The sequence below is a fragment of the Amblyomma mixtum genome, chromosome 2 (genome assembly GCF_055824585.1).
Source record: "Amblyomma mixtum isolate Tamu chromosome 2, ASM5582458v1, whole genome shotgun sequence".
NCBI lineage: Eukaryota > Metazoa > Arthropoda > Arachnida > Ixodida > Ixodidae > Amblyomma > Amblyomma mixtum.
In genome coordinates this window covers 152,676,502-152,702,289 of record NC_143013.1, presented here as the reverse complement: position 1 = coordinate 152,702,289, position 25,788 = coordinate 152,676,502, and the positions used below count along the sequence as shown (strand labels likewise).

General features: G+C 48.6%; 1 pseudogene; it reads left to right on the top strand.

The window, feature by feature from the left end:
• The window catches only part of LOC149361295 (uncharacterized), a 43,515-nt pseudogene extending 28,446 nt beyond the window's left edge, over positions 1-15,069 (top strand).
• The last annotated feature ends 10,719 nt before the right edge of the window (positions 15,070-25,788 follow it).

Genomic DNA, 25,788 nt, shown 5'->3' with positions numbered 1-25,788 from the left:
GCTGTTCAAGCCCGCGGCGATTGTGAAGAAAGACTGCGAACAGCCTTGTCGGGGTCGCGGGGGGCCGACGGCCGTTTCCCATTGAAAAGAGATTAGACTTCAAGAGAGGGGGGGGGGGGGTCAATGGGGTCGGCGACTTCTGAAACGAACAAGCGGTGGACATTACTGGCGCCTTGTGAGAGTGCATATTCCAGGAAAAGTGCGCGGTCCGCCGAGTCGGGCTCTTGCGAGCAGTGGGCTCCGCCCACTTGTATGTACAGAAAGTAGATTGTGGTTTAAAGTAACCTCGCCCGCTCCACTAAAGTACCGCGGGTAACTTGTATGTACAGTGCCATCGCAGCATTATTGGTTGAAATTGGGCGAGAGCAGATATAATAAAACTGCACCCAATTATCGAAGGTATGAAAACTCGCTGCAAGAAAGAGTGGAGACGGCGCGCCGAGTCCCAGTCTCAGACACTTTTCTACAGCCCTTTCTTTAAAAAGCCTTTTTTTTAACCGCCTTTTTCTCTAAGTTCTTGCATTCGGCCCCGTCTTCAATAAATCAGTTTTGTCTATAAAGAAGTTTGGAGTGGCTGCCCCAACCGGTAACGTGTCGCTGGACGAGTGGAAAAGACGTGAAATGCCCAGCGTTCGATCATACCAACCGGCTATCGCGATGACGAGCCGGAGGAGAAACTTAGCTGGTGCCGTGACCAGGATCACTTTTGAAGTTAGCTATGGGCAATTGATCAAGCTTGATTAAGTAAGGCAGTTATTTGTGGTCTCGATAAGGTATCGCTAAATGATCGATAACTGATCGGTAACTAATGGATAACTTATCGATAAAAATTGATAAGTGATCGACTTCCGGTTTGATGGCCTCGACTTCCGCTCACGAGTATCAGTCGAGGTGAGAAGTGGGGAAGTGTTACATCGACGTCTTGGTGGGATGTCATAAGGTGTGACGTCACGCTTACGCATTTCTCCAGTGAGGGTGCCGCAGTGATCTCTAAAGCATTTGGCAAATGCGCCGTGTGGGCTGATAATTTTGCAGAATCCGTGCTGCTCGCGGGGAGATTCTTCCTGACGTGTAGTTACGCATCGCCAATTTTGAGGCGCTGACAAACGTTCGTTCGTTCGTTCGTTCATTCATTCATTCATTCATTCATTCATTCATTCATTCATTCATTCATTCATTCATTCATTCATTCATTCATTCATTTTATTTTTACTCTTGCCATACAAATTATGAAAACACTGAATGATCCTTTAGCCAGAGGCTAGTGTGGGGCTCAGAAACAAGATACATGATGGCAATGATACTCGAGGATGGGTTCGGTTGACAATCCCGTAATGGCTCGTGCAATTGCTGTTTCTTCTCCATCTTGTGTGTGCTGAGTGCGTATATTGCCTCTAGTTAGGAGTTTACCATGTTCCGTGGTCACCACAGCTACCATCTTGTCAGCCAAAGAAACTGCAGCATCTACGTATACCACAGAAGTATCATTAAGAAATCGTGTGCCTAATGATTTGGCTCTCTCTGCACGACGTTCAGCGTGGGAGTTTGGGTGTGTGTTCCGAGGTATTGGTGGAGTGATCAAAAGCTGACGCATATGTTTGGAAGGGTCAGTCGTTGGTCCACATTGTCTTTCATATGTTATGCCTAGTGAGGACAAAATGTGTCTGCCAGTTGGTGTGGCAGCTAGCAGTTCGTATTGCGGGACGGTGACCGCTTCTATAATCTCACTTAGGATGTAATGAAGACCGATACCTAACACTTTCTGATTCGCTGTGTGCATGGGTAGCCCAACTGCCTGTTTGACGCATTTCCTGATTATGGCCTCCACTATCTCTTTTTCCGCTGACTTGAAATGTAGGTAAGGGCATATGTAAGCTATACGGCTGATTACAAAGGCTTGCACGAAATAGAGAGTATTTCCTTCCCCCATGCCCGAGTGGCCAGTACATATGCGGCAAACGAGTCACATAATTTGCTGCGCGGTTCCCTGAAGCTCTGGGGTTGCGTCACTATTGAAGCCGTGCTGTAGCATTAGGACAAAGATCTTAATTTTGGGGTTGCGCAAGGGATCTGGTTTTGTATAATATGAGAAATTCAGATTTGGCTGGAGAGCACCGCGACCACCTGGGGTCTACATCGTTCCCCACGATATAGATGGTACGCTGGGGTCTCCCCTCGATTTTGGCATCATTGCCATCGGCGGTTCACAAGGTGATATCATTCGCATAGAGACAGTGGTAGAATTGCAGGATCAGCGCTAATTGGCATGGAAGTGTCAGCATTGCAACATTGAAGAGAAAGGGTGACAGGACCGATTCCTGCGGAGTGCCCTTGTTGCCGAGGGGGAAGTCATGCTAGTGGAGACTTCCTACTTGGAAATACGCCTTTCTACCAGAGAGGAAGTCGCCGATATACTTCAAGGTGCGAGCTCCCACCTCGAGTTCGTGTAGGCTCTCCAAGATCGAATCACGTCTGGCATTATCAAAGGCCTTCTCCAGGTCGAGTCTGAGAACTGTTCTGGTATCACGTGTTTTTGCCTCAATAATCTGATGTTTGAGCTGAAGTTTCATGTTTGATTACATCCTGCGTAGAAAGTTTTGGTTTAAATCCAGTCATGGAGGAGATTTACAGCTCGTTCTCCTCCATAAACCGGTCGAGGCGGGTATGAACTACGTGGTACATGAGCTTTCCCACACAAGGTGTGAGCGAAATTGGCCTGAGGCTCTCAAGGCTAAGAGCCTTGCCTGGTTTTGGAATGAAAATTATCTCTGCCGGTTTCCACGTTTGTGCGATTGAGCCCTCCGCCCAGCATTTCTTGGAACTAGGAATGCCCGCCGCTCGCGGCATCGCTCTATTTAAAGCGAGCAAGGAAACTTCGAGATAACAGGTCAAGATCATCTACAGTAGTCTAGAAAAACGTAGATGCAGCCCTTCATGGCTGTGATCAATCAAGATTAGTCCGGTCGCTTCTTGCGTCAAAAACAAGAATGATAACACCCCTTTTCTGCGGCCTTGAGCGCGAACGAACGGCCACTATAGTGATACGTGGCATTATCCCCCTCTCAAAGAAGCGTCGCCTCGATGCTTAAAAAATGAAAATAAATACGGAGAATGTAAACATCGAGCCCATTAGCGTTAATAGTAAGGTTTAAGCCGTACGACTAGCACGACTTCCGGCCGTGTGCGTCGTCGTTCAGATGCTGTAGTGCCGTCGGAGATGACTTCATAGTCGAGGTCACCGATGAGACAGAGAACCCTGTACGGGCCATATAAGCGTGGAAGCAACTTTTCACTCAATCCACGGCGGCGAATTGGCGTCCATATCCAAACGCGATCACCAGGCTTTTCAGGTAATCAACTCGGCTTTGCAACTCAGGATCCGAGCGCTGCTGCTGCGCGAATCTGCTGGCACTTACCGGTCCTAAGAAAGCGTCATCGTCTTCTTCTTCGCTTTGCTGCGTCGACTGGGGTTCGCGACAAGAAGTCTGCGTCGGAATGCTTGCGGCCAGATTTGTAGACTATAGTTATGGCGAATTCTTGAAGACGCAGGCTCCAACGAGCAAGGCGGCCGTAGGGATCTTTGAAATTGGCTAGCCAGCGCAGAGCGTAGTGATCGCTCTCAACCTTAAGTGGTCGTCCGTACAGGTATGGGCGAAATTTCGACGTGGCTCAGATAACGGCTAGACATTCTTTCTCGCTCGTCGAAAAGTTTGCTTGGGTTTTCGACTGTGAATGGCTAGCGTACGCGATAACTTTTTCCTCTCCACCATTTTTCTTAACGAGCACCGCTCCTTAGCCCACATTACTTGCATCGGTATGAATTTCGGTTTCGGCATTTTCATCAAAGCGCCCAAGCACAGGAGGGGACTGTATGCGCGCTTCAGCCCCTTGAAAGCTTCCACTTGCGGGGTTTCCCATTTAAAAGGCACGTCAGCTTTAGTTAGTTGGGTCAAAGGCTCAGCGATGCGCGAGAAGTTGTTGACGAATCGCCGGTAATAAGCGCACAATCCAAGAAATCTGCATATAGCTTTTTTCTCATATTAGGCTGTGGAAACTCTGCGATCGCAGACGTCTTCTGAGGATCTGGGCGAACTCCACATTTGCTTACGACGTGACCAAGGAACAGCAGCTCCTCGTAGGCGCAGTGGCACTTCTCTGGTTTCAGTGTTAGGCCTGAAGACTTGATTGTTTACAGCGCTATCCGAAGCCTTGTGAGGTGGTCTTCAAAGCTAGTGGAAAAGACAACAACGTCATCTAAGTAGACTAGACAAATTTGCAACTTCAAGCCTGCGAGCACTGAGTAAAGTTCAGGTTCTCTATCTTCATCGCTGCAGGGTTGCCCCGCCAGAGACGGTTTGTTTAACTCGACGACTGGTTTTAAGACAGGAAGACTGGTTAACTGGTTCTTCGCATCAGGGGTGCTCCGTCAGAGACGGTCTTGCGACAAGTTGAGACGCAGGGATAAAGGAAATACTCCAAGATTTATACACAGATATTTACATCACATACAAATTTAGGCACTGGAGACAAATTAAACGGCAAAAAGAGAAAAGAACAAAAGGCGGAACTGGCTAACACTAAGGGAGGCCCCTACACGGCATAGCGGAAGATGCATAGCACGTGACCTTAGCTCAGAACCTTTTTTCCGCCTCCGAGGCCCGGATTTAAAGACCTAAAGCCCCGGCCCACATTTGGTAGCTTCCGATCATTTTACACTCTTCATATGATTAGTTTATTGAGAGCATGGCCAGCCCTCCAGCTTCCGTAGGGTACACCACCTTCTCCACCGGAAAATAAAAATTAAAACAAACACAAACGCACAGTCGTGCCAGCACGTGCGATCGGTTTCCTCCGATGGCGTTCCACTTTGGCGTCGTCCCGAATTTAGGGATTATCGGGCTTAAACGAGCAGTTACCACTGTAACTGCCACTGCGAACTTGGACCTGCGTTCCAAGGCGACTTAGCGTTCCGAAGGCTGTTCAGTCGGCGCCTCACCGACACCCGCTCAGTAGCGTCAACTCAGGCCTTCGCTGTTCCCGGCTAACCGCGCAATCACCGGCTATTCCTCATCTTCATTGCCCCCCCCCCCCCCCCATCGTCAACTGCACCCTGACACGGTCCCGTCTGGCAGTGCTTAATTTGCAGAAGGTCCGCAGACTTTTCGAACCAGACGTTCGTCGCGAGTTTGTGTCGCATATCTGGTGTCCGCCAAGACAAGGGGGCGATCAGCGTGCGGCGGCTCTCACCGCTCACTGAATAGCCGGCGCGAATCAGCCCCAAAGGGCGATGGACGCCCTACCGGTCCCGGCGCCTTCGCTCGCGCGCATCGTTCCACGAAAGGTCACACTACGCTTCGAGCGCCCTCCTCCATCCCCTCCCGCCGGAGGGGGCGGGGGTTCATTGAAGACGCCGGCGGCGGGGTCCTAATAAAAGAATTAGCGGTACTAATGACCCCGCAAGCACTACTGATCTCTTACACGCCCTTCCCAAGATTCTGCAAAGGGCCCAAATGGCAATTTTAGAATTACAACAACAAGGGATTGGTCGAACTCATGAAATCGCCGCGAAGGCGACGTACATGGAGCAGTCACATATCGTGTCAGCACAGGCAAACAAAACCTGACGCAAAACACACATGCGCACCAACAAAACACGCAAAATGTTCACTCAAATACACACGGTGGCATGCTTGCTGTGCGCCGTAAAACGGAGTCCAAGCTGATAGGCTGTACCCAGTTCCCTTGCATGCACACCGTCGTCCTGCTCGCGAATGAGCACACATACACACAGACACTCGCGACTGGAGCGTTCACTAGCACTTGTGCGATGTCCGTGAGCGTCCACATGAGCCAGTAGCCGCTCTTCAGGTCCATCGATGAGAAGTATTCAGCCTTGCACAGCCGATCCAATGTATCGTCCATGCGGCGCAGGGGGTGGACATCATTTTTCGTAATGCTGTTCAGGCGGCGGTAATCGACGCAAAAGCGAAGGGTGCCGTCTTTTTCACAAGGACGACTGGTGCTGCTCAGGGGCTCTTCGATGGCTGGATGACGTCGTCACGAAGCATTTCCTCAACTTGCTTGCGTATAGCTTGGCGTTCTAGCGGCGATACGCGTTGGGGGCTCTCTGGCAGTGGTTGGGCGTGTTCGTCTGTGACAATGCGGTGCTTGGCAAGCCGGGTTCGTCGCACATTCGATGCTGATGCGCAGTAATCTCTGTACATTTGAACAAGACTGCGTATTTGGTCTTGTCTGCTCCGTGGTAATGATGGTTTGATATCAAACGCTGGTTGATGGCCTTGGTCAGATGGTTCTACGGGTTCATCGGGTAGTGCAAATATGCCTCTGATCTCTGCCAGCTCGTCGAGGAAAGCGATCGTCGTACCTTTGTTTAGATGCCGGTATTCTTCGGTGAAGTTGGTTAGCAACACCTGTGCATGGCCATTTCGGATTTGAGCGACTCCTCGATCCAGGACTAGCTGGGTATACCCCTCGATGACGCTTTCGGCAGTTTCGATGCCTCTAGTACCTATGCAGGCGAGGACACTCGATCGGGGCGGCACGCTCACTGCTTCGTCGAGGACGTTTAGGGCAACGTGTTGTGTTGAGCTCATCGCAGCAGGCATGGCTTTGTCCGTGGAAAGCTTGATAGATTTAGATCGAATAGGATTATCGCCCGATGTTCATTCAGGAAGTCCGTCCCCGAAATCACGTGTCGCGAGCATTTCTATAGGACCAGGAAGGTTGTAGCATAGATTCTTCCATTTACAGTAACTTTCGCGGTGCAGCGTCCTGACGGCGTAATCAGGTAACCACCTGCGGTGCGGATCAGCGGGCCATCCCAAGTTGTTGTTACTTTCCTGAGTGGGACAGCGAGTGGCCCACTCATGGCGGAGTAGACAGCTCCGGTGTCCACCAAGGCAGTAACTGCGTGACCGTCGACCATAACTTCAAGGTCACTTGTTCGCGTTTTCGTATTGCACGTTGTCTTTGGTGTACGATGTCGGCTTCGTCGGGCAGTGAGACTGTAATGGGTGTACTCCGACGTTACTTCTCTGGACGGTGGTATAAGGTTCAAGTCTGGCCGCGTCGTCGCCGTCGTCGTCGGTGTTGTGGTCGTAGTTGAGACATTGTCTTGCGTTTTCGTCGATGGAGGATCTTTGTTCTTGTGCATGGTTGAAAAACAGCGCACAAAAGAATGCTTGTGCTCAGAAAAGAGTGCCTGTGCTCAGAAGCAACCTCACCTCCAGAGGATGCTTTAATCAGTTTAACCTTCGGGGGTTGGGGGAGCGTCCACGCATCGCGTAACATTGGCTAGGAGATACAAAGCACGGTGAAGATGATGACGGGGGACGTGATAGGTGGCTCGGCTATGAGTAGCCTTCCGGCGAAAAAACTCCTCGTTTTCGGCTGGTCGCTGGCCGGGTGGGGGTCGTGGAACACCGTAAGAGTACCCTAGGATGCCCAGTCCTCTCTATGGGCAGTGCCGGAGGACGTAAGCGGCTTCCCCACAGTGGAAGCATAGTGGGCGGCGCTGGTCCGGAGTTCTCCACTCGTCGCATTTCGTCGGTTGTGTGCGACGCTCGTAGGACGGGCGGGTTGGGGCGGGAGGTCGGCAGTCCAATGCAGCTGGCTGAGGGCCATAGGGGCTTGGGTCCCGTCGTCGAGGTGCAGGACGGCGCACAGCTGCGGCGTCATTCATGGATGGGAGCTACAGCGGCTGCGTGGGTGTCGGCGTCACACCCAAGGCCTGTTGAGCCTCGTCCCGGATTGCATCAATGAACGGTGTAAGCGGCAGCTGCGTTCCTGCTGGCAGGAATCGTCGGAGCTCTTCTCGCACAACTCGACGTATAACCTCCCGCAGGTTATCGTTGTTCGCTGTGTCCAGGCAGATTGCTGAGAAAACGCGCTGCTGGCGGTCGTACTGCCGGGCTTTGGCATCAAGAATTTTTTCCATGGCGGCTGCCTCTCCTACCAATTCCGCGACGGTTTTCGGTAGGTTCCGTACGAGGCCGGCAAAGAGTTGCTCTTTGACACGTCGCATCAGCAGCTTTACTTTATCTTCTTCCTTCATGTTTGCTTCGGCACGCCGGAAGACACGCTTCATTTCCTCAGTGTACATTGGAACAGTCTCGTTTGGATGTTGTATCTGAGACTGTAGCAGCTGCTGGGCTCTATCCTTTCGCACAACATTCGTGAAGATCTTCAGATGCTCCATCTAGAAGGTTTCGCAGTTCGTGAGTCTAGCATCCTCATTCTCAAACCAGATTCTTGCTGGTCCCTCCAAGGCGAAGAAGGCGTGCCTCAGTTTCGTGGCATCGTCCCAGTTGTTGAAGATAGCCACACGGTCGAACTGTTCCAGCCATTCTCCTGGGTCGGCACCAGGCGAAGCGTCCAAGGTTGATCGCACCCGGGGCTGCTGAAGAATGATTGGAGTTGTCGCCTGGGGCAGGCTCATGGTGGACGTTCTACTTGCTTTCGCTTCCGGCTAGGCTCCCGCAGAATCCCGAACTCAGGTGCGTCCCCTTCGAGACGTCGGCTTGTGCGGTGGACTGGAGTCAAGTCCTCCGGTGAATGACTCGAAGGGCTGGCGTCGCGACTTGCTGGGGGTGTCCGGTACATGGAAGGCTACCCAGCAGCTACACCAGATGTCACGTTAAAGTGACAGCAATCCAGCAGTCAGGAAGAAAGCAAAACTTGGAAACGAAGCTCTTTATTTGGGCTGACTTGTGCCCGCAAAAGAACTGAATCACTCGCCGGCGGCGTAATCAACAACCGTACTCGTCAGTAATCGAACTACGAATGCCCGCCGCTCGCGGCATACCTCAATTTAAAGCCAGCAAGAAAACTTCGAGATAACAGGTCAAGATCATCTACAGTAATCTAAAAAAAACGTAGATACAGCTCTTCATGGCAGTGATCAATCGAGATTAGTCCGGTCGCTTCTCGCTTCACAAACAAAAATGATAACACCCCTTTCCTGCGGCCTTGAGTGCAAACGAACGGCCACTATAGTGATACGTGGCAATATATTTTTTAGTGACATAGCTAAGGTACTGTGAACTCGTGCCCTATGGTTAACAATCGATGACTTTTTCTTCCATTCAGCGTCTTTTCGTATATTGACATAGCCGCGACTGAAATAATAACAGAAGTAAATGCCCTGCAGTTATGCACACGAGCGGACACGATGACGTCTTCCTCGAACTAAAGGAATGTATTCATAATTTAGCCTTTCGGATGAAAATATTTATTCATTAGTTATATCAAGAACACATTCAGGATGTCTGTAATTAGCAAAAGTGTTTGCTCAATACAAAAATGATGATCGCAATCATCTTCAAAGGCCGCCGCGGTGGCTCAGTGGCTATGGTGCTCGGCTGCTGGCCCGAAAGACGCGGGTTCGATCCCGGCCGCGGCGGCTGAATTTCTTTGGAGGAGAAATTCGAGGCCCGTGTACTGTGCGATGTCAGTGCACGTTAAAGAACCCCAGGTGGTCGAAATTTCCGGAGCCCTCCACTACGGCGTCTCTCATAGCCTTAGTCGCTTTGGGACGTTAAACCCCATAAACCAACCAATCATCTTCAAAGCTGTCTCCTTCCATTTTCTTAGCTGCATTAGCACAGAGTTTGAAAAGGTTATTGCGGCGGGCGTTATTGCCTTTGTGGAAAGCGAAGCTATACTCTCTACAATAACTTTTGACTGAATCAGCCAGTACTAGGAGTCGTTCTATTAAATCAGTCAATAAGTAAAGAACCAATTTATATTTCAAGATTTCATGGCGATTTAATAGACAATTCATACGAAGATTACAAGAACACAGTGCCCAATTTAGTATGTTCTGGTTTTCGCTGGATCACACTCGAATTTTTGGAATGTATTTTAGCAACAAGTAATACTGTGTTCCACTGCTACACTGCTACACTACAGTAGAACACAGCAGTGGAATACTGCTGTGTTCCACTGCTGAGGGTGCTGGCGTCCCTCAGCGGCCGGTTCTTGGGCAAATCCGATTCCGCACATCGTTAAACACTTCTATGCAAAAAAAAAACCGAGGAATTTGAATTCGAGCGACACTGACATTATCTGTGCCGTTCATCGAACCTCTCTGCAAACTGTCAAGCCGGGTCTGCTTCACAATGTTAAGATGTTAACAGAATTATGATGTAGTGGCTACAAGAACAACATATAACCAATGTCACTGTGTTGAATCTTCGGGCCATCAGCATCGAAGTTACTATGAATGATCCGGAAAATCTTAAAGTGAATAATTCTGTGCACCTTTTCTAGTAGTTCAAGCCACTTACCCCAACCCTCATCTGACTGTTTCTTCGCAACATAAGTGAAGGAGTTTCGCAAGAATGGAGCTAACCAGTCCAATTAGCAACCATCTTTACAGCAGAAGAATATTTCCGTGTGTCGGAGCTCTATTTGGCAATAAAGGCCTAATTCATATAAGCAAAATAATAATATATGTGCATGGAGAAATAATAGTATTAAATAATTTTGGTTTCATTCGTTGCAACGGTAAAAGTGTCACATGATCTCAAAGTCGGTATTCTACCGCATATGACCAATATTTGCGTGAATCCAACCTAGGTTGTGAGCTAGTGATCAATACACTTGAACTGATAATGCTTGTGTCCATTTGGTTTGTCACTGTATAAATTAAATAAAAATTAATTATTTCTCAACACGAGCATACGTAAAAAAAAATACTTTTTTCGTATCGCGGTATGTCCTGTTCTGTAGAAATCTTTTGCAGCCCATTGCGAAAACTGCCCTCAAAAGGATCCTCACAGATCCTCACACTGTCTTCAGACTGTTCTTTAACAACACAGCAGGCAGAGGTACTATTGGAGATGATTGTTCCTGACCTCAGCTCGATCGGGGGCACGTGCCATTTTTTTGGTGGCGCCAAAGAGGTGCAGCCCTGGCTTGCGGATGAAAGGGACTGCTAAAGCAATGATTAAAGGCTAGGATCCCATAACGAGAACGCGAGACTGAAGGAGGCGTCGAGGGATTCGGGTCTGTTAAGCTTTGTTGGGGTAACAAATCAGCTATTGCGTGTAAGAGCTGCAAATGTCGCCGACTAGTACGAAATCTCTCGAAATTGCCACGACTCCGCACTTTCAGCAATCTGGTGAATAAGGTACCAGTCTGCTCAATCTCGCGCTCGTAGGGATGAGATGCGGCCTGCAAAATGTGCGCGCCGTATTGACGGGGCGAAAAGCGACTTCCGAGTAGTTGAGGAGCGTGGTCGCGGCGGTACTAATAACGTTCATTGTCGGGATGCGAAGCCCAAGATGCTAGTGGTAAGGAATATGATCTGAGAATGCGTGTTAGACAGCTTAAGAGCCTAAGTATTATACGTGTGTTCGGACCATTGATCCAAGATCCTTACTTTCAGCATAGAAAGCGCAAGCTGCAATGATGACAGTAAATGAAGGCCCAAAATTGAGTAAAAAACTGATAGGCGCTAGGTAAAAACTACTAGAGTAAAAGATGCTGCTATGTAAAGACGAAAGCTCTTTCTGGATGTACTGCCTTCGCGCGCGAAAAGAATTCATGCCTTATGATTCTTCCCATTCGAAGAATGTAAAGAGCGCTATTGCTCAGATTAAGCGAGCGAAAGCTTTCAAACCCAGGTACGTAAGTTGGAACAAGTAGGCTTTCCAGCGTCGATCTTAAGCTCAGTAGTAGAAGCTTTGTTGGGAAAATTGTAGAAAGAATGTATTAAAAAAGGCAATGAAGATGAGGTCACCAAACCCAAAAGTAGACCGGCTATCATCCGGTATACCCATAAGGTGCCGCACAATTTGAAGCATGTCGCAACAAAGTACAGGGTTCCTGTGGTTTATTCCGCCCCAAAAAAACTGCCTGCCTTGTGCGTTAAAACTGATCGCATCAAGGCAAACAAAGCTGATAGTAAGAAGAGACATGCAGCTCCGTTTGTCAAATGTCGCGTGGGATTCATCTATCCGATCACTCTGATGTGCGTAAACAAGTACATCGGCCAAACCGTCCGCTGTATTAACGACCGATTAACAGAATATATTTTGGATTTACAAAATGTCACTGGATCACATTTGCCCCATCACTGTAAAGCCTGCGGTGAAGAAAGAAAGATTAAGTGTGCAGCAAGGCTGAAAGAAACAAAGGTTTTAAACAGAAGTAAGGCCCAGACAGCCCGTGAACTGTTGCGGCTTTCTATATCAGAAGCAATGGTAGTGATTGTTTTAGTACCCCATTGATTACCATATGCAAGAATTAAACTGCTTTTTTAGATACACAGAGATGAGACACCTGTGGGGCTCACTTAGGCTTTTTCTTCAATTTTTGTGCAACTCTCGCGCGCATGTGTTGTTCTTGCTACCCCTCTTGTTTGCTTGCCTTATATTCGTTCGCATTCGCTGTGAATAAACAGTTGGAAGTTGCGTCTGTCCCTTCTCGTTTCCTGTGTGTTTCGGCGCTATAAACCTTTTCTGTAAAACTTCTAGGTGTAAAATCTTTCAAACGTCCCGCATATATTATTAACGCCAGATGACGAGGCTAGCCTAATCATAATTGCAATAAAAAGATAATTTATCGCTGCATATAGAGCACTCCAAAATTGTCTTCTTCCAACACAGGCCTTATAACGATGCTGGAGAACTCGTGCAAGTTTACTGAGGCATCTCAACCTGTCAAGCATGATACCCTTCTTTTAGATCTTTGTTTCTAAGAAATCCAAAGCACTTGATTTTATCCACAAACTGCTCCGCGTTGAAAGCGGGACTTTGGGGGCCGCGAAAAGAAACGGTACGCCTTGCAGATCGAAGTTATTCTTGACTAGTAGCATTGTTTGGTCCCAGTGGTTGAACTTGCTGATACGCTATAATACTTCATCCAGACATCCATATCTTCATACCAAACTCTGGAAAACGTTCTGTTCGCAAGCTTATCGGCCAGATAACGGCTGCTTAGGGGAATTCTCGACCTTGGCTGTAGCTGAGTCTTTCTTCCACGCAACTCGCTTCGAGTGGTACAGCGGCCAAAGGCGTCATCTGTCAATGGTTTGCGGGAACCATAATGATTAGCCCGCACCGGCGCACATTTCAGAAGACAGTGAAAATGAACTATTTACATGATGAAAGAGGCCTTTGAGGAGCGAAATCAACGGTGCGCTCATCGAAAATTTAGCTAAGTCCTCAAGTGCTTTCATTTTTCTCTTCCGCTTCCAAATAGAGGGTGGCGCATTAGTATCACATGCCCTTCCGTTAAGCTCAGTCGTCTGCTGGCACACCTGTCTGGATTCTTCTTGTGAGTAGGTGTGAACCCCATCTTCAGCCCTTCACCACTGCTTCACCACTACTTCTGCCACTGTTACTAATCTGGAAACACTTGACGCAAATTTGTCACTGCTGTTAACGGGTGTGTTTAATGAAAACCAGTTTTAGTTGGCTTGGATATTCGCTGACATGCTACTGTGCACCGGGTAGGGAATGAGTACAGGCGCGGATATGAGTAAACGGAGCACGCTATTGCGTTCGAAGTGAAATCACTCTTTCTGCATTGGTAAAGTAGAAGCGTTGTTTGTCTACCAGAAAGCCCACCAACCTCCGCTACCAGCATGCGCGCACCACTGCTGGAAATTTCAATTAGGTGACGTGTGAAAAAGATTTCAAGACAGTTGCGTGCTCCGTTTACTTTTGTCCGCACCTGTACTTTGTGATAAAAGAAGGGTGCTATAATGTTCGCAATCACTGAAGAGGGTTGTAACGCGAAAGTTCACTGCATGATGGCTTCTTGGAATGAGACCAAAGCCAAATTCTGTGCATGTACAGCGGGGTGGTCAAGCGTTCGGGCAGTTTAGAGTTTGTCGAAAACACCGATAGCGTCTAAATAGGCAAATTAAAAAATCACTGCACGTCGTTTCTGTCTGTAGCAGCCTAAATTACCTAATATAGAGTCCGCTGTGAGTGGCACTTGCGTGACGGACTGCATGCATTGTTCATAGTGCGAACGTTCGTGGGCGCACTCTGGACAGTCGTAGAGAATATAACGTACATTCTCAATTTAGCCGCAGGCCTCACAATATGAACTGTCAGCTTGCTAGAAACGGGATCGTAGACTGTTCTTAAATGCAACATTAAGACGTGGCTGGAAAGAGAGAAAAGCAGAGATCAAAGCCGGCGCGAATATTTGCTGGCATGCTACTCAGCGTATGGGGAGAGAATATGGCAGTAAATTTGAAAGAAAGGTGGTAGAAAAGAGTGAGGTCATTCAGAGGGTTGCAGCGCAGTAGTTCACTGCATGATGGTTTCTTTGGATGAGACCGAAGTCAAGTTGTGTGCATGTGCAAAGGGGTGACCAAATGTTCGGCTATTTAGAGTTTGTCGAAAACACCAATAGTGTCTATATAGCAAAATAAGAATATAATTAAACGCCGCTACTGTCTGTAGCAGCCTAAATGAACTAAAATAGAGTCTACTGTGAGTGACATTTGGGTGACGGACTACATGCATTGTTCACAGTGCGAACGTTCGTGGGCGTACGCTGCAGTTGCGAAGAGAATATGAAGCACAGTCTCAACTGAGCTACAGATGTCACAATGCGGACTGTCAGCTTGCTTGAAGCGGTATCGTTGACTTTTCGCAAATGCAACACTAAGGCGAAGGCTAGAATAAATTGTTTCCAGGTGACGCGGAAACCCGAGTGGTAGTCTTGTCTGTGGGTGGATGGAATGGTGAAAGGAGTAATGATGACTTCGCGAGTTGCAGAGACGGTTCTTTTCATCCTGGGTGTGTCGTTTGGGAAGCTGGAACGCAACTGCGGTATGAAGAAGATGTGCGTGTAGTTACGGTGCTGTAGACCTTTGCGGGCCACTTCGCCTGCTCTCTGGTTCTCCGTGATGCCGCAGTGAGCCGGAATACACTGAAAAATTATATAGCGGTCTTCAGCAAGAGCCAGGTCTTGCAGGTATCCGATGTCATGAAAAATGGGCTGGTGACTTGTTCTCTTCACTAGGTAGGACAAGGTTTGTCGCGGTCCTTGCGAGTCCGTGAAGGTTACCCAGCGTCCTGAGTTATGGCCAAGATATAGGAGACAGCTTCTTTCATTTCGTATTGCTCTGCTGTGGTGGAGCATGTCCTAGGCTGTAGATGACCTGGAAGCATTTGACTTTGTGAGGGCACATATAGACCGCGTGATGAGGAGTCGTGAGAAGGTGAACCCTCAGTGAAAATTTATCTTGTGAATACGGCTGAGCTAAGTAATTCAGAGCAGCTTGTAGCAGTGCAGCTTGCGGCATGCCGTTCTTCACTGTGACGTGGCTGGTTTAACTGCCAACTACACCGGTGTGCTTTTGTTAAGGCGGAAGCCTTTAATGTCTCATCGTTGTAAGCAGCAGTTGTCGACAGAACATGTCACGCTTTTCAATTGGTGGAAACGGTCGTGACGTCACAGTGCGCGAATTTCAAACGGGGCCAATTGTACTTTGGCTAGTAACCATGCAACCAATTGAAGGGATCGTATAGTGATGCTCCAAGTAAGTGGGACTGAGCTTAGTTAATTGCTTAATTCCCCAATTAGCCTAATTACCTTTACTAGTCAGGCCATATAAATAAATAAAACCGATTAAGAAATTAGTCGAGCTCAGGAATCGAACCCCGGTCTTCGGCGTGAGAGACGAGCATGCTATCCACTCCGCCATGCCAGCTCGATGGTTTGGAAAGAACAAAGGCGCGTCTAGTGAATACGGTGTCTTCACTCACTCTTATCCTCCTCCATTCTCTTCCGGCGAGGTTTAGGTGTCCACCGACAAATGAGAGACAGATACATTTCCTTTCCTCAAAAACCAATTTACCGACGAGCGAGGCGTAGAACCGAATGGGCGATGGCGTTCTATGGACTCCTTGGCAGCGTTGCAAGACGCTGTCGGGTTCCACTCTTAGGGGCGAAGCTTAACATCTTAACCACACATCAGTGACCACACTTTAGGTCAAAAAAGTGCCCCCCTGAATTTTGTGACAGAGTTACTGCGTAATTTCCTTTCCTCAAATACAATTTTCATTTTCTTCGTTACGGCTCCTCTTTATCTATCTTCTTTCACTCCCACTTCCTCCCTTCCTCTACGGTGCGGTTCAGGTGTCCACCGAAATGACAGAGAATTACTGCGCCATTTCCTTTCCTCAAAAAGCGTTGCGTTCAAAGGGCAAGGCATCGCGCCGAACGGGTGGTGGCGTTCCGTGGTCTCCCTGGCAGCGCTACAACGCGCTGTCGCGCTCCACTCCTAAAGGCGAAGCTTAAGCGTCATTAATTAGCAGTTAATTAGTATTCAGGCATTAATCAGTAATTAACCATTGATTAGTGATTTGTCATCACTTAGTAATTAGTACTCAATTACATGTGACGCCACCAGTGCCACAGAAACAGCGAAGGTGGTGCGGAAAACGCTTCCGCCTCTACCCATTTTAGACAGTCAAAGTGCCCCCTGAATTTTGATTTTTGTTGCTTCAACATAATTATGATTTGCGTGACGTGTACAATACTCAGACCTCCTAGAAAAATTTGTGAAGCAATTTTGATGGGAGAGCCGTTCTGTCCAACGTCTTCGTCATTTTAAAGCGCGCAAAGAGGTTTGCGTTTTTTTTAAAGATGCCTTCCGGATTTCCTGTGCCCCTTGTAGGGGTGCAGCTGGCATGCGGTAGTGACAGCACCATTATGCGATGCTTTTGCCGCTCGGGATATTTGTCTGGACAATGCTGCATTGAAAATACTTTTAAAGAAAAAACAATAAACTCTTGAGAATTACAATCTCGGAATACACTCCGTTTTCGATGTAGCAAAGTGTAGAAAGTTGTTACTGCAATTGAAAGTTGTTTTTTTTTTTCAGGTCAAATGTCATCTTTAGAATTTCGGGTCTTAGCAACATAAAGACTGGTATACGCATGATGTTCAATAAAGACATCGAGATATTTGAACACCAATCCGAGTATAAAAGAACCCTTGAAAACGTGGGAGATCTGCCTTCAGAAATTGTAATCCAGCTCAGGATTTCGAAGCAAGGCAGCGAGGTATGAAAAATGACTTTTGCATTACATATCAACCGCAGGCATGCAACAAGTACAATGGCTCTGAATCTTCCTGTGTATCAGTGTACAAAGGAACTGTTAATTGAGATCTATGCTGTGAAGATTTTAAACTGGGTGGTGCGCACTAATCAGATGCGCATGACGAATATTACGCTTCCGCATGCGAACCTGTCTCAAAAGAGCCGCAGTGACTGCACAGCAATCTTTACTGCATGCCTGAATACGAAGTAAAAATTTGAAGTGCATATTAATACAGACCTATATGAGTAAAGTGCCTACGGACCCTTTCAAAATTTTATCAGTTAGCTAGCTTTCAACTTTATTCGCATTTTGGATACGCTTGGAAGGTGCTATAAAATGGTAATTTTCTCAAGCGAGCTTTCTTTGCCCAATTATGACAGCAGAGCACTATATTACCTCGCTTTTATTGGTGATTCATATCAGAGAAAATTACTTGATGGTGTGACGAATTCAAAACAGGGATTTTAACCAATTTCCTGCACGGCCACCTTGATCACGTGTTTGCTCCGCTTGTGCCCATTAACCCTTCGGGTGGAAGCGAGTGATTGCAGCCTACTTTAGAGATGTTCTTCCGCAATGCGATATAGTTTTCTCCAAGTACGTGCGCTCGCTGCGCGCTGCCTCATCCTCATCTGCATCCAGATGTTCGAGAACAACAGAGCTGCTGAAACTAGGTTGAAAACATGCATTCACAATTCAATACGAATTTGTGATTCGCCAGCACACAGTATGCCATTCTTGGTCTTTAAAGCAACACTCCGGAATATTGAAACCGAGAGGTAGAAAACCTTCTTCAAATGGTTTTTCTTGTTTTCACCATCGCCACTCAAAATCTGAATCAAGTGAGTGAACTGAGTGACACCTGTTTTCCTCCCAACGGTATGCGCGTACGTCGTTTATTCTGAGTGCGTGCCCGGGACACGCTGCATAAACCTCTTATGCAATAAAGAAGTAGATCATTCTACGGGGAAGGTACCGAATGAAAGGCAGATTCCGAATGGAAACTCAAGCTTATGTAGTACTAATGTGCGTCCAGCTCGCAAGGAGCCTGGCCCGCTCTGCTTCCGCATCAGGTATTTGTAACAAATTTGGGGAGGAGTCGTTCGTTCGCTATCCGAAGACTGTTACACGGTTCCGGAAAGCGACGATGACTGTCCTTATATTGTGTAGTGGTGTCTTTGAATGCAACTGTAGATTAGATGGGCTCAGAGAAGGCTTCCAGAGCAAGTGTGAATGCCCGGGCAGAGAGCACGCGGGCCATGGAGGCCCTGGGGGCCGGGAGCCCAGATGAGGTTGCAGTTTGCAGGATCGTTGCACCGGCAGCAATTTTGTAGGATGCGCCAGGCGAGACGAGGTATCCAACGCAGCTCACAGTTCCCACGGACCCCATTCGAGCCGGTAATGATATGTTTCACTTCCGGGAGGGAGAGGGCGAGCGCAATCGCGATTTCCATCGCATGTGTTGTGGTGCTTGTGGTGCTTTGAATATGAATGCAAATCATAAATAATAGTACGTAACGGATTCACATATTACAAATTAGTGAATTGAAAGAATGCAGGCAAGCCGGTAGGTTCACCACAACTACAGCCATTTAAGGACTATCTGCGGATATGCATCGGCGTCCGGATTTTGCCTTTCCACCTTTTTCCCGTACAGAGCCCCCATTTGAGTTGTTCTCAACATAAAACCGATGTGGACTGCATGTGGACATGACTGCTCTGCAGCTCCACCATGGCCGATATGGGGCATTAGCCCATTTGTGTGTGGAGCCCAAGTTATGCTTGAGGATGTTCTCGCATAATGTTTACGTTTGCGTTGCATCTGCCCTCGAGCACCTTACGAGGTACCAGTTTAGGGAGCATGTAGGAACGCCCTGCTGAGCCCCTCACAACCGACCTGCAGTTATTTTGGGTGTGCACCACAAAGATTGGGCTTGAATACGTTCCCCCATTGAGCCCATATTTATGGTGCACTTGTCAACATGTGCCCTGCAAGGAACCGATGTGGCAGCATTTTGTCGCACACATTTTGCAGGCCCGCCATGGCCAATTCGTAACGTGCAGCGCTTATGTTCTGGTAGAACCAGTTGGGTGACGAGGTATTTTCTGGAAGAGTCCACCATTATGCCGCATCTGTCTACATATAACCTGCAAAGGACCGACGTGGGCAGTATTTTGACACGCGTATTTTTTAGGGCCGCCAGAGCCGGCGTGCGACCTGCAGCGGCTTCGTAGGGAAAGCCTAATTTGAGCTGGGAGAGGCTTTTAAGACCAAAGCCCCCAATTATACTCTGCCTGCCTTCAAAAATTCGGGACAGAATTTACGTGGGCTTGGTGTAATGTGATTTGGGTACGCCATTGCAGCGCCTATATGCGAACCACGTAGGAGCAATAGGCAAGTACAATTGAGTTGGCGCTCGTTTCCCTGCAGGTTGCCAGCGTAGGTATTAGATGGTTGCCCCAACCTTATTTGTTCACGTTGGACGCACTGAGGCTCCCATCGTGTGCTAGTTTGGAAGTGATTAGCTGCCGATCAATGTTCTATCCTCTAAAAAGGACAAGAGACGTGTGCAGCAGGACTTACCGCGCAAAATTGATTTATATAAGCATTATTGGCTCCCAGGCGTAGAAGATTATTTCGGTGGGGCGGTTAGGTTCAGCGCTCCAGTCTTTTTTTTAATCAATTTTTTTTTTCATTTCGGCAGGGAACTTTCCACCTGTCGTTTGCTCTGACTGAACTTAGTTTCTTTTTACTTTTTTTTGTCCCACGCTGTGGCCTACTGCCGTGCGCTAGAATGGCCCCGTAATGAGGTATTCCACAGGGATACTGCCCGCTATTGCGATACGGGTTGTGCCAGTTGGCTTCTACTAGTGGATAATAACCTAAAGGTTTAAAGCATGAGCTCAGGCAAGAAGTAAGGCAGGTAACACTCGTGCAGCCGTAAAGCCCGGGATTGTTTTTCAGTTGTCTACCAGGCACATATATTAAGAGACGCGAAAAGCAAAGAAAAAGCAACGAAACCGCCCCGCCAGGTTACACAACGGGCTTGTAGCAAGGGGCAATAAATTAGTAGTTCACAATGCATCCCTCTGCACAACCCGGGTGGACATCAGTGCAGGCAGGCGTTGTAGATGCCGTGTTAGGTACGCGGGAGCATTTAGGCCCTAAATGACAACCACTCTGTTAATCAGTGAATATATTTCTTTACTTGAATGATTTTGTAATACTTCCTGTTCTCAGCCATCTCTCTCCTTTGGCCAACTCATGATGGGTGGTGCAAACATGCGCACTTCTGCAAGTGACACCTGAGGGCTCGAGTAACATTGAACGTTCTTAAAACTCTATAGTTAACCTAAACTGAAGAAATTAATCGAAAAGCCGGCGTCCGCAGCTTGCCAGCAACAGCAAACAGCAAGCGGGAGATGACGCTCCGCGGGTATGTATCTCTGGAACAAGCTTTCACAGGGTGCCCGTAACCAACCTGCCTGCGAATGAACCGAAAAAAGTTTAGATATCTACCGCAATAAATTAACTCTCATTTAGTGCCTAGTAAACTGTAGGCTAACCTAGTAGACTAGTAAACTGTCTCATGAGGAATAAATTGCAGTTAAGCAGTGTACCTCCGAAAATTAGGTACCAGAGCACTAACATGACACTCCATTTCCAATGCAGCAAAAATGTCGGATGAAGTGGGGGCGCCAATGCGTGTACTTCCGGCTGACCATATGAACTTACTGTGGATGGATTTAATTTCGATGAGCAGGTAGGACTGCGCGATTAAGGCAGGATACGACATATAGCAACATTTGCTCTCCTGCGGAGTCAATCCATATTTTAAGAAAACTCCGTGCTGGGCTAGTTGGTGGGACATAGTTGAAACTTGGTTCTCCGTGTGTGTCGTTTCCTTTGTTTGTGTTCGTCTTTCGCGCTGAACCAAGTTTCACTCAATCCATATGTTTACTACTTTGTGTGTGCCATGCGTCCATCATCCCGGCCCCTGCGCCTCGTAGGTGGCCCGCAATCGTTTTGTTTACTGCCGAATGTCGGAATTCGGCAGTCTCCTTTGCATGGTTCCTGCGCTCAGACAATTCTGAATCTTTAAAAAGCTAAATTTGATTGCTAGAAACGTTTTTAGGTTTTTCAGCACTTTCATAACCACAGTGATATTGTTCCAACAAAAAATTGCCGACGATTATGCTACTCCCTAATACGAAATTTGAGCGCAGCTCATCAGCTGTTCTAGCTTTTCGATAAATTGAGGCACATAATTCAAGCAAGACATATATGTACAGCCTTTGTCAAAAGTTTAGAGCCCAGGAGGTCTGCTTCTGGGCCACATTGCTTTGCTCGTAATGCGTCCTCAGCGTCCCAAATCTCCTGAAGGTAAGAAGATTTTTGGTCCTGCTCCGTCCGATGTGTAGGACTTCCATTAGTGCTACAGGAACGCCACAATAGTGCTTAGAAGCAAACCCTCTGGGCTCTAAACTTTTGACAAAGGCTGTACTTTTACATATAACTTGTTATTTTATAGCGCAAATCTTTGGCGCCCGTTTCTTCGTTTCGCGGCCTCGCCGTCGCCTGTGTCCGTTGCAACCAGCAGTGGAGACCCTTCTAGCTGCGAGGAGGAGGATACACTTTATTTCCGCCGGCATATGTAGCCGACGGTGTGGGGTTAGAGCCCCATTAATTGGCCATAAGCCCGTGTCGTTCGGCGACTTCTAGGGCTCTTGTCACAACCCGCATCTGTGTGTACGAGTCAGAAGTGAGCAATGCGGCCTTGCGCTGGTCTGGATTCAAGAGCTGCAAACCTCGAGGAGGGGTGTCCCGAGGCAAAGCCCAGAGTATGTGGATTAATGTGGCGTGCTGGCCACATTGTTGACAGGGAGGGGAGTAGGCCCGAGGGTATATGCGGGCATATATCGCGGGGTTGGGGAATGCGTTCGTTTGCAGTTGCCTCCACGCATTCTCTTGGGGGTTGATGAGAGAACAATGTGCGGGGGGATATAGAAGTCTACATAAGCGGTAGTGCATGGTTATGTCATAAAATGCAACCATACGATCTCTCGCTGTCCGCAGGAGGGGCGACACCACATCCCGGTCGACGAATCCTCGGGCATAATTGTGGGCAGCCTCGTTCTTAGGATAGGATGAGTCCGCAGGGACCCAGATCAATAGGATCGGACGGAGTTGGAGGTTGGTGGACTGGAGAGAGGGGTGAAAGGGGAGACCCGGCATTTGGCTAAATTACGAATCGCACATTTAGAGTCGCTGAAGATGGTTTCTGCAAAGGTGGAGACCATCGCCAAAGCTATGGCCGCCTCCTAGGCCTCTTCAGGCGATCTGACGGGAATGGAGCACGCAACGAGCGGCCGTCCACAGCAGTTTAAAGCCGCGAGCGAAAAAACTGGAGTCGGGGGCGAGGGGGGTGCGGTAGGCGGGTATTCGGCGGCGTCGACATAGACCGATGATCGATCTTTAAAATACATTTTTTGCAGAGATTTAGCCCTGTCCTTGCGGCGAGCGACATGAAACTCTGGGCGCATGTTTTTAGGAAGAGGGGTAACGGTAAGGTTGCTGTGGATATGGTGCGGCATCTGGGCCTTGTCAGCGACGGTCGTTTCGAAGCGTATTCCAAGCTTGTCGAGTATGTGACGTCCCGTGGAGGTATGGGTCAGACGCTCGTACTGAGAAGAGAGATGAGCTTCCGAGAGCTCCGTCACAGTGTTGTAGACCCCTAACGCCAGTAGTGTGTACGTGGGGGTCCGGTGGGTGAGATGAAGAGCCGCGTTATATGCCTGTCTAATAAGGCAGGCAACGGGGTCCCGTTCCTAGCAGCTAAGATAGAGGTAAGGCAGGGTATATATGAGGCGACTGATAACAAAGCCTGAACAAGATGTCGGCTGTCAGCCTCTCGCAGGCCTCTATGTTTATTCGCAATGCGACGAATTAGTCGAATGGTCTGCGAGACAGGGACTGTAGGTTTAGCCAGAGTGTCGGCGTTTTCGTGATTGCTCTGGACAAGGAGCCCCAATACCCCAACGGTGGATACTTTGCGTATGGCCTGGCCGCTAGCAGTAATGGAGATGGAAGGATGGCCGTGAAGGCCGGGTTGACCACGGATAATTAGCAGCTCGGATTTCTGAGGGAGGCAAAACAGGTTGGCTCCGGCTATATGGCGGTGAATGACATCAACCGCTTGTTGAAGTGCGTATTCCACCTCAGCATTGTTGCCTGTTGAAAGCCTGAGGGTAATGTCGTCTGCGTATAAGGTATGGGATAGCCGGGGGATAGCGTCTAATTTAGAAGGTAGCGTGAGCAAGGCAACGTTGATCAGAAATGAGGATAGAAGAGATCCCTGGAGGGTGCCATTTGCAACGGAGGGTTATAGGGTCTGAGAGGAGAAAACACAAGCTAAGTCTAGCTGTACGACCAGAGAGGAAAATTCGTATATACTCGTAGGTACGGCGACCAGGATTTCGTAGGGAGAGGTTAGCAAAAATAGCTCAGTGCGAAACCCTGTCAAATGCTTTACCTAAATCAAGCCCCAGAATAGCCTTTGTGCCCGCTCTGGAAGTGGGGCACAGTATCTCTCGTGAAAGCTGGAGCATAATGTCTTGCGTAGAGAGATTTGAGCGGAAGCCAAACATGGTGGAGGCAGGAGATGGTAATCTTTAACACAATGATACAAACGATTGTGAATGACGTGCTCCATCAATTTCCCAGCCCAGGAAGTGAGGGAGATGGGGCGGAGGTGTTCGAGAGATAGTCGTTTGCCTGCCTTCGGTATGAAAGCCACGGGTGCATGTTTCCATGATGCGGGGATTTCATCCTCTCTCCAGCAATCATTCATAAAGCAGCGAGGGCCTCAAGGGAGGGGTCATCTAAATTACGGAGAGTTTTGTTGGAAATGCCATCCGGTTCTGGAGCAGAGTTAGGGCGGAGCTTAGTCAGAGCGAATTTTACCTCAGCCTCCGAATTCTCCGCATCGAGGGCAGGGTTGGCAATGCCCAAGTAGGAGGGAGAGAGTTAAATAGAAAAGAAGTCGCAATGGAATGGCCGGTTGGTCCGATCGTACGTTGGTCAGCGGTACTTTGTCCGCTCGTCCGGCGACACGTTGCCGGTTGGGGCAGCAACTCCAAACTTCTTCAGACAAAACTGATTTAATCAAGACGAGACCGAAATACCAACACTTAAAGAAAAGGCGGTTTAAAGAAAGGCTGTTAAAGAAAAGGCCGTCGAAAAGCGGCCGAGACTGGGACTCGGCGCGCTCCCTCCGCTCTTTGTTTGCAGCGGTTTTTATCCCCTCGATAATTGGGCGGAGCTTTAATAAACCGGCTCTCGCCCAATTCCAACCAATACTGCTGCAGTGGCACTGCGCATACAAGTAGGCGGAGCCCAGTGCACGCCAGGGCCCGACTCTGGAGGCGCCACTGCTTAGCTAGACAGTCGGGGGTTTAAGGAGTCGTCGACCTTATTGTCCCCAGCTCCCACTTCTATGTTTGTCAAGGGATCCTTTCAAGGGGTCGTCGGCCCCTTGGTCCCCGACAAGGCGGTCGCGGTCTTTCCCGCATCCTTGGACGGCATACGAAGCGCGCGACCCGCTGTCGCCATTCCTAACCCCTCCCGACTTCAGACGGACACGGTAGGGGGGGAATTAGCCTACGGGCGCCGTAGGCTTCTGCCTTAACACCTCCCCACCAAGAATGTTGGGTGGACGCTCGCCGTACACCCAACATACAAAAGGGCGCACAGGCACAAAAGACCCGGCCGTGAACAACAAAAAAAAAAACGCCACAGCACAAGGGACAGGACCGTCAACCGGACGCTGCACCAACAACATAAAAAAAAGGAGCGCTTCTGCGTCCTGCTAACAATTCCAAGAGAAAACCTGCTCAGGACGCTGTCTGCATGCAGATTCAAACACAATGCTCAACTAACACATTTCAATTCCAAGCAGAGAAGCACAGATGGAACCCTCTGGTAAAATCGTGACAACACCATACATGCAACAACATGTCAATTCAAAGATGAAGAAAACATAACTGCACAGTTTTCATGAACTTGCATATCACCGCAACTTGATTCCGACGAGGGCAAGACAGACATGATAACACGTCGCTCATAGTCAGGCATGGGCTATATGACAGCACAAAGTAAGACAAAAAGTAAACAGTCCACATAAGACAAAATCAGCTCAAGCACCCGAGCATGGCTCTGTCCATTCATTCTCAGAGCCTATAGCTGTGAACTGTTCACGTTTCCCCACTCTCACCCACTGCTTCATTGTGTGCTCGAGCCACAAAGCATTTTTGCGCGTATCGCGACCTGGCAGTGGCAGAGTGGGCTAAGGCTGTGGACATTAATTGTTTTTCGCTATCCACCAGGATCGAACACGTCACCTGTTCGCATGACAGTGAACATTACGTGCCGCAGCGTGCACAGACGTCGCATTCGTCCTTTCCAGTTGTACAGCTCGTTTTCTACATCGGCGGAGCCGCCGCCCGTGCGCGCACATGAGGCGCAAGCCTCCGCGAAAGGCTGTAAGTGCTCGTTCCTGGAGTGCCACGTAGGATGTGGGATGACCAGCTGAGCGAGTTCATCATAAGCTACCCCTAGGTTAGCGGTCCGCCTGTTGCGCAGGCCCGCCTGAAGATCGCTGCATGGATCGCGGTACGCCCCTATCAGCGGCGG